At 44.7% G+C, this 8,868-nt stretch overlaps 1 long non-coding RNA gene across 1 annotated transcript; it reads left to right on the top strand.

Moving 5' to 3' along the window:
* Window positions 1-5,307: 5,307 nt before the first annotated feature.
* LOC140197417 (uncharacterized) lies at window positions 5,308-8,360 on the top strand. The gene is made up of 3 exons (XR_011885949.1): window positions 5,308-5,334; window positions 7,111-7,145; window positions 8,323-8,360. It is a non-coding gene; the product is annotated as an uncharacterized lncRNA (long non-coding RNA).
* The last annotated feature ends 508 nt before the right edge of the window (window positions 8,361-8,868 follow it).

The following is an 8,868-nucleotide window of genomic DNA, read 5'->3' on the forward strand; positions in this document are numbered from 1 at the left end:
AGATGATACAATGATAGATGGAGAGAGAGGTAATGTTGAGGAAGCAGGGGCTCTGACAGAATGGGTAAAGTGGCAGGTGGAATATAGTGTAAAGAAGTGTGTGGTCATGAACTTTGGTAGAAGGAATAAAGGCATAGACTGTTTTCTAAATGGAGATAAAATTCAAACTTTGGAGGTGCAACTTGTGCAGGATTCCCAAAGGTGGATTATCAGATTGAGTCAGTGGTACGGAAGGCAAATGTAATGTTAGCATTCATTTCAAGAGGATTAGAATATAAAAGCAAGGTTGTGATGCTAAGGCTTTATAAGGCATTGGTCAGACTGCACTTGGAATATTGGGCCCCATATCTAAGAAAAGATACTTTAGCACTGGATAGAGGAGTTTCAAGAGAATGATCCAGAATGAAAAGCTTATGGTATGTGGAACATTTGATGGCTCTGGCCCTGTACTCCCTGGAACTTAGAACAAAGAAGGGGAATCTCATTGAAACCTATAGAATTATGAGGGATATTGATAGGATGATAGCAAGCAGGCTTTCTTCCATTGAGGTTGGGTGGGATTGTAACCGTTTGTCATGGCTTAAGGGTGAAAGATGAGAAGTTTAAGGGGAACATGGGGTGAAACTTCTTCACTCAGAGGGTCATGAGAGTGTGGAATGAGCTGCCCGTGCAAGTGCTCCACACGAGATCGACTTCAAAGTTTAAGAGAAGTTTGGACATGAATAGTAGGAATCTGTAGGGCTGTAGACCTGGTGCAGGTTGTTGGGAGTAGGCAGTTTAAATGGTTTTGGGCATGAACTACATGGCCAAAGGGTTATTTTCTCTGCTGTACTTCTTTATAGCCCTATGAATATTGAAAGGCCTAGGCAGAGAGGATTGCTCCTATAGTGGTGGAATCTAGGACCAAAGAGCACAGCCTCACAATAGAGGGATGTATATTTAGAACAGAGATGAGTAGAAATTTCTTCAGCCAGAGGGTGATGAGTCTATGGAATTCATTGCTATGGATGGTTGCAGAGGCCAATTCATTGGGTATATTTAAAGCAGGGGTTGATAGTTTCTTGGTTAGTCAGGCTGTCAGACACCTGACCCAAGGCTGCTGCACAAAGATTACACTGGGCCTGTGTACATATCTGACTCCAGGTCCCTCTCTTTGCCCTGATGCATTATCCCATTGTCTTTTGGTATTTTGGCTACTCCTGTCTGGGTCATCTCCTGCCCCAGTACTGGCCACAGCGACACAGGTTTATGAAGCAACACATGAGCAGGACAATTCCCCCAACCACCCCCCTTTGCACTTTATCAATGAGTGACCTCCTTCCCCCTCTTTCTCCTCACAGCCTGAAGACTTTCAAAATCTCAACGGACAATGGCATGGGTAAGTAAATCCCCTTGAGTGTGGCTGATGCAAAAAAGGGTGCATCCTCCGAACTCCCTGACACCCCAGTCACTCCTCACCTCAGCAGGCCATCTGTCCCATCGGTCCTAGTTGTCAGCATTACCAACAGCCTGTCCTGGTCCGTCCACATTGATGCTACAGCCAGGAAAGTTCACCAACACCTCTACTTCCTAAGGAAGTATCACGGCTTGGTAGGGCAACTGCTGTGCCCATGACCACAATGAATTGCACAGCTCAGCACAGCATGGAAACTGGCCTCACCTCCATGCACTCTGTATCTCTCGCTGACTTGGCAAAGCAGCCAGCATAATCAAAGATCCTGTCCACCCCGGTCATTGTCACTCGATCCCATCCCATTAGGCAGTAGATACAAAAGTCTGAAAGCACGTACCACCAGGATTCAGGACAGCTTCTACCCCACTGTTATCAGAGTATTGAATCGTTTGCTTGTACGATCAGGTGGAGTCCTGACCTCACAATCCACCTCCTCATGTCCTTGCACCACACTTTCTCTGTAAATATAACACTACATTCAGCATTCTGTTAGTGCTTTTCCCTTGTACTATCTCGATGCACTGACGTAATGGTATGGTCTGTATGATGTCTGTACTTCAGTGCAATAATAAACAACTTACCAATCTAATAAGCAGACCAGGGTTTAGAATTGTCTTTGGACGAGAGGGCACTTTCAACCAGTGAAATCCACCATTTATTCCCAATGCAGAAACCAATCTCTGCACAGGAGTAACCCACAAGGAGACAACAAAAGGAATTAGGAACAAGAATTGTGTCCTGTGGCACTGTTCACTCCTCCTCACCTGCGCTCTCCATGTTCCTGCCCGTTGCTTTCACCTGTGGCAAAGGTTCACTGACATTCTCGTATTCACTCTCACAGATGTGATCACCCAGTGTCGACCAGACAACTCGCCGCTCTCCGATGGAGAGGTAAGTACATATATAGTAGCTCATATCCTTGACAAATTGAAGACCATTCAGCCTGTTCATGTCTGTCCACCCTAATTCTTCCACTTGAACCCCTGCAACCTGTTCTGCCCACTTTCCCACTGGGCTGCTCCTTGTTGGATATTCGCCTAGTGCTTTCCTTATAGGTTTACTTTCCTATGCTTGCTTACATTTTTATGAAATCACCTATATGGGAAAATTGTTCAGTAAGTTTTCTAGTAATTTGAGTACAGCTGATTCTGTATTTTTCTAAAAGCTTCTAAGTCTCTCTGCAGCAGGTATCATGCTACATGAGTTTGTCTATTTTATAGGTTCATTGCTGTCACTGGGATGTTGTTATCTCGAGTCTGAATCTGAGGCAATCACCATTTCTTTTTCTTTGTCTTTTCCTTGTGAGTTCATTTTTCTTGTAAATCTTAACAAAACGATTGTAGCCACCTACTTTTATGTCTCATTCTTGCCTTTCAAAGAACCTCGATTCTAAATGACCAGACCCAACACCCTCAGACAAGAGAAAATCTGCAGATGCTAGAAATCCGAGCAACACATCCAAAAGGTTGGAGGAACAGCACTTTAAATTCTGATTGGGCAGCCCCCAACCTGATGGCATCAACATCATTTTCTTGAACTTCTGGTAATGCTCCCCACACCCCTCTCCTTCACTATTCCCCATTCCCATTTCCCTCTCTCATCTTATCTCTTTGCCTGCCCATGGCCTCCCTCTGGAGCTCCCCCTTTTCTTTCTTCCATGACCTTCTGTCTCTTTCACCGAGTTACTTCCCAGCTCTTTACTTCATCCCCTCCCCATTCAGGTTTCACCCATCACCTGGTGTTTCTCTCTCCACTCCCCCACCTTTTAAATCTACTCCTCAGCTTTTTTCTCCAGTCATGCTGAAGGGTCTCGACTCAAAACGTCGACTGTACTCTTTTCCTAGATGCTGCCTGGCCTGCTGAGTTCCTCCAGCGTTTTGTGTGTGAGACCCAACACCCTGTACCAAGAGTAGAAGTTGATGTAATTTATTGTGGATTAGGGGAATGTTCTGGAAAATTTGTGGCTGGAACTGAGAGCCGTTGCCAAAAAGTTCCGGAGACCGAATTTCAATTTGACTTCTTCTCTCAGCGGGTTATGTGAATGCGGAACGAGCTGCCAGTGCAAGTGGTGCATGGGAGTTCAATTTCAATGCTTAAGAGAAGTTTGGATAGGTACTTGGATAGCAGTGGCATCTGGCATGGATGGCTTTGGTCCGGATAATGGTCAATGGGACGAGGCAGTTTGAATGGTCAAGTAGAATTGGCCCCCTTTATTCAAACCTTCCAACCCACTTGCCAATCAGCTAATCTTCTACTATGTTAGTATCTCTCCTGTTATACCATGGGGTCTTATCTTGTTAATCAGTCTCATGTGCTGTACTTTTCCTCCCACATCCCGAAACTGAGCAGCCTGATAACTTGATAGTCCGCTGTAAGTTGCAAAGGTGGGCAGTGGAATCTGGGTCTAGGAATGTGGGAGAGAATATTGCAGGCTAGCATTGATCTGGTGGGCTGAGTTTCATTCTGTGACACGATGTGGGTGATATTACGTACCCCGGAACGAGTTAAAAGAAACAGCAGTAATGGAACACACCTGGAGTCTGGTTTTGCTGTTAACTAGCACTATTTTATTAGTAACTACGTAATAAAGTAACATGAAACCAGATAAATCAAACAGGTTAGCAGAGTTTTTGCATATATAGGTGTGTAAATACAAAACCCAAACTTCTTCAAAATTAAGTGGTAACTGATACAGTTTTACGATGGTATGTAAACGAAGTCAGTTCAGTTCGTGATATTCAGCTGAGTAGAATTGAGGAGAGAAAGAGCTGATTTGTTATCCAAGTAAGTCGATGCCGTCGATCGTTCCGTAGCCCTCCGAATCCTTTAAGGTCACCGAATGTGACCATACTAAAGGTACCGTCTTCACGTGGTAAAACTATAAACCCAGGCAAGGGTTAAACACACTGAGAGCTTTCCACCGGTCACTCCTTTTCCCGCACTGAGAGAGCCACTGGTCGATTCTCCCGATCGATCCACAAAACCCACACGTTTTGGGGCACTCAAAGCTCATCAAGTTTCCGTTTCTTCTGTGTCTCTGTATGTCTACAAGAAAGCCAGCTGACCTTGTATATATATCCAAACATGCTGAACACCAGCTGTCCAGAATATAGCTCCACCCTTCTATCACCATGGCGACTCACGAGATGCTCGGTGCCTCTCTCTCTGAACCAGCGGCACACTCTCTCTCTTTTTAAAGGTACAGTCCGTAATGAATAACACTTAGGATTACGTCATACTGAACGATCTGTAAATAACTAACTGGAGACACAAGAGAAGGCAAATGCTAGAATCTGGAATGTCAAAAAATCTGCTGGAGGAGTCAATCGGGTTGAGCAGCCTCTGTAGCAGGGAGTGGTGGTGTGGGACATTTCCATTCAAAACCCTAAACCCTGCACCAGGGCTTGGAAGTCGAGATGGCCTGTACAAAGAGATGAGGGTGTGTTGGAGGTAACTGGTAGTGGCTGCTGGATAACAGGCTCTGCAGATAACAGAAAGGGGTGGAATTTGGAGGCAAGGGTGGATGGCAGACAGCTCTGGGAAGGATGGGATATTTGGAAGTTTGGTTGATCGGCAAGCTTGGCAAGATTTTACGAGACGTTTCGGCTACAATCATGTGGGATGTGATTGGTTGTCGTATCCCTTGGCTCTGGATCTGGCACTTCGGGGAACATCAGGGCAGACATGGACCTGGTCTGATCTAATCCTTCACTGTATTGCCCTGCTTAGATTTCCATGCCGATTGTAATAAGATGATTCTAATATAATCCTTTTCTCCACAAGGTACCCACTGTAGAGGACATCCAGTATGCAGAGATATATCCAAGTTACTCCAAAAACCGAACTCCTGCCAAGACATCGGTGGAAGATGGCGATTTGAAGTGAGTTACTTATGAGTGGCTGGATACATAGGATGACTGAGCATGGAGAATCACAGCACAGAAACAGGCCCTTCAGCACAGCATAATCCTCGGACTATGTTGTTCGAGGACGCAAACAACTCATTTCACTGCACAGGGTTCGATATGCACGTGTCAGGTAAAGATCACCTTTAACTCTGGCGCCAAATCAGAGGTGGAAGGATTGGAGAGAAGATTGGGAGCAACATTTTCACAAGAGTGGAGCGGGAGTCCAGAACTCCTTTGTGAAAGGGCAGGAGACACAGAAATCTTCAGCACCTTAAACTGAGTGATGTGTGTGTGTCTGTCTGTATGAGTGACTCTGTGTGTGTGTGTGTGTGTGTGTGTGTGTGTGTGTGTCTGTCTGTATGAGTGTCTGTGTGTGTGTGTGTCTGTATGAATGAATCTCTGTGTGTGTGTGTGTGTGTGTGTGTCTGTATGAGTGACTCTGTGAGTGTATCTCTCTGTCTGTCTGCCTGTGTGATCTAACAGCCTCTCAAATGTACTTCTACATCAATTTGCACCATTCCAGGCAGCTACCACTCTCTGTGTGTTTTTAAAAAAAGCACTTACTCCACAATCTCCTCTGAAATTTCTCCCTCTAACCTTAAATGCATTTCCTCTAGAAAGAGGAAGAAATTGCCTTTAAACTCACGAGAGAACATAGGCCATCAAACTTTTTTGCTGTTGATGTTTCTGTAGCAGGCAATTTCCTTTTTACAAGGTTGAGTTACTAGCTCGACTCTCAACCCAGCACGGGTGGAAAGCTGCCTGAGGAGCCAACTGGGTTCGAACTCGGGAACCTTCGCTCCGAAGTCCAGCGCTGATGCCACTGCGCCACCAGCTGGCTACATTTCCTCTAATATTCAATGTTTATTATAATTATTCAATTTCAATATTAATGAAATAATCAAATTATTAAAGTAATGATAAAATGCATTAATATATAACCAAAAAGAACACCAAATGGTCATGTTAGACATGGTTGAATTCTGTGAGTAAAAGTCACGCTGGAGTTTATTGTCATATGCATGGATGCAATGAAACACTTAATTGCAGCAGCATCACATAGCATCATTTAAACAGAGTTACACACAAAATGCTGGAGGAACTCAGCAGGTCAGGCAGCATCTATGGAGAGGAATAAACACTCACTGTTTCAGGCTGAGACCTTTCAGCATGACTGAAAAGGAAGTGGGGTGGGGTCGGGGGGGAGAAGTAAAGAAGCTGGAAAGAGAAGGGAATAGTGGTGGGGGTAAGGAATACAAGCTGGCAGGTGATAGGTGAGACCAGGTGAGAGGGAGGCTGGGTGGCATTTGTCTGTGATGCGTTGGATTTATAGCATCTGCAGAATCTCCTGTGTTTATCGTACTAATGTTATTCTCAAGCAAAGCATACATATATATATTTTTTTCATGACTTTACTCACCTCTTGAATGAGTTGAGTAGTTTTGCCCCTTTTCCTGCAGAACAGTGGGTCAGAAACACAGTACTGGGGGAGAGAGCACTGCATGGATGCCTGTTACAAAATGCACCTAAGGTCTGGCCCCAGTGCAACCAGTGTCACTGTGCACCGGGTGCAGAATGTAATGGTGGGAGTAGGCAGATACACTTGGGCTGCCCCAATGCACACACTACAAGAGGTAGATGCTGAATTTCGTAAAATAAAAATTTGACACTATCGCCACAGAAACGAAAAATGCCACCAGCACAGAGTCTGGGTCTCATTAACCCCATCCTCCCCACTTCCTTTGGCAGGCAGGACTACGGCTACGACGAGCTGAACGTGATAGGTGAGTATCAAAGGTAGCAAAGCATGGTGGAGAGACTGGGGCAAAGGGGATTCTGGGGCTGCATGGGAACTGCGGTAAAATAGTGGGGTTAAAATAGGGACTGGGGTAAGATATTGAGGTTAAAATAGGGACTAGGTTAAATAGTCAGTGGGGTTAAAGTGGAGACTGAGGGGTTAAAATGGATACAGTCATTAAAATGGAGACTCAGAGGTAAAATGTGAATGGGGTTCGGGGAACTGGGGTAAATAGTGGGATTAAGGTGGGGACTGGAGTAAAATACTGGGGATAAGTGGGGAATGGGGTAAAATAATGGGGTTGAAATAGGGACTGGGGTAAAATCGTGGGGTTAAATAGGAATGGGGTAAACTAGTCAGTAGGGTTAAAATGGCAACGTTTAAAATGGAGACTGGAATAACATGGGGATGGGGTAAATATATCAGTGGGGTTAAAATGAGGATGGAGTGGTTAAAATGGATACAGTCATTAGAGTGGGGATTGAGGTGTAAAATGAGAATACGAGTTCTATGGGATTTGGGTAAAATAGGCAGAGATGTTAAAATGGTGACAGGAAGCAGGCTAAGTAGGGATTGAGGGGATTGAACAAGAATAGGGATAAATGGGAACTGAGGAGATTAAACAGATATGGGGCTAACTGGAGACTTGGGGTTAAATTGGAATGGTGCTAAATGGGGACTGAGGGGGTTAAACAGGAATGGGACTAAATGGAGACTGAAAGGTTAAACAGGAATTGGGCTAAATGGAGACTGGGGTTAAACAGAAATGGGGCTAAATGGGGACTGAGGATTAAACAAGATAGGCTTAAATGGGGACTGGGGATTAAAACAATGGGATAAAGTGGGGTCTGATGATTGAACAGGAATGGGGCTTAATGGGGATTGAAGATTAAACAGGATGGGGTTAATTGGGGACTAGGGATTAAAACAATGGGGTAAATGGGAATGAAGTTTAAAACAGGAATGGGGTAAATGGTGACTGGAATAAATGGGCAGTGGGGGTAAAACATCAAAGGATATAGTGTTGGTTCCAGAAAATGGCACCAGGTTAGCAGATCATCATCAGTTATCTTAAATGATCGAGCAGGTGTCCTACTCTGAATCTGTCAGTAACATTTACTGATGCTTTAGATGCCTCATTTGCTTCTTTCTCTAATTCACAGCAAAACGTAGCCTCCAGCCTGAAGAAACCACAAACCAGGTAAGAAAGCAAGCATTTGCTGAGGTCAGGGCAAGTGGGGAGATCCCGGAGAGATTTGAAAATGTAGCCGAGAAATGTTAAATTGAGCTGTGTTTGGCCCTTAGCTTCAGAAATCAAATGAAGTGGTGATTGGGTTAAAATCCATCAGAACATTTTTCATTTCCTGTCCATGTGGCTGGATTATTTCCAATAAGTCCCTGAACTGGAGATGTGAGAGGGGAGATTGAGTAGATGAGGGGTGTATTCCCTTGAGTCCAGAATAACTAGACGTTCCAGACCATGAGTGTTCACACAACTGTGGGAACTAAAACTGCTCTCAACTGGGAGAGTGTACATCAGAGGCCACTTGACACAAGTGATTCAGAAACTGCTCACCTTATTGATAAGGACAATGATTTGTGCCTCCCAGCCCCCAGCATGTGCGGGCTGTGGTAGTAGGATAATCGGCCATTGTAAGTTATCCAATTGCGTAGATGAGTGGCTGAGTCTGGTGGGGGAGGAGCTGACA

The sequence above is a fragment of the Mobula birostris genome, chromosome 5 (genome assembly GCF_030028105.1).
Source record: "Mobula birostris isolate sMobBir1 chromosome 5, sMobBir1.hap1, whole genome shotgun sequence".
Taxonomy (NCBI): domain Eukaryota; kingdom Metazoa; phylum Chordata; class Chondrichthyes; order Myliobatiformes; family Myliobatidae; genus Mobula; species Mobula birostris.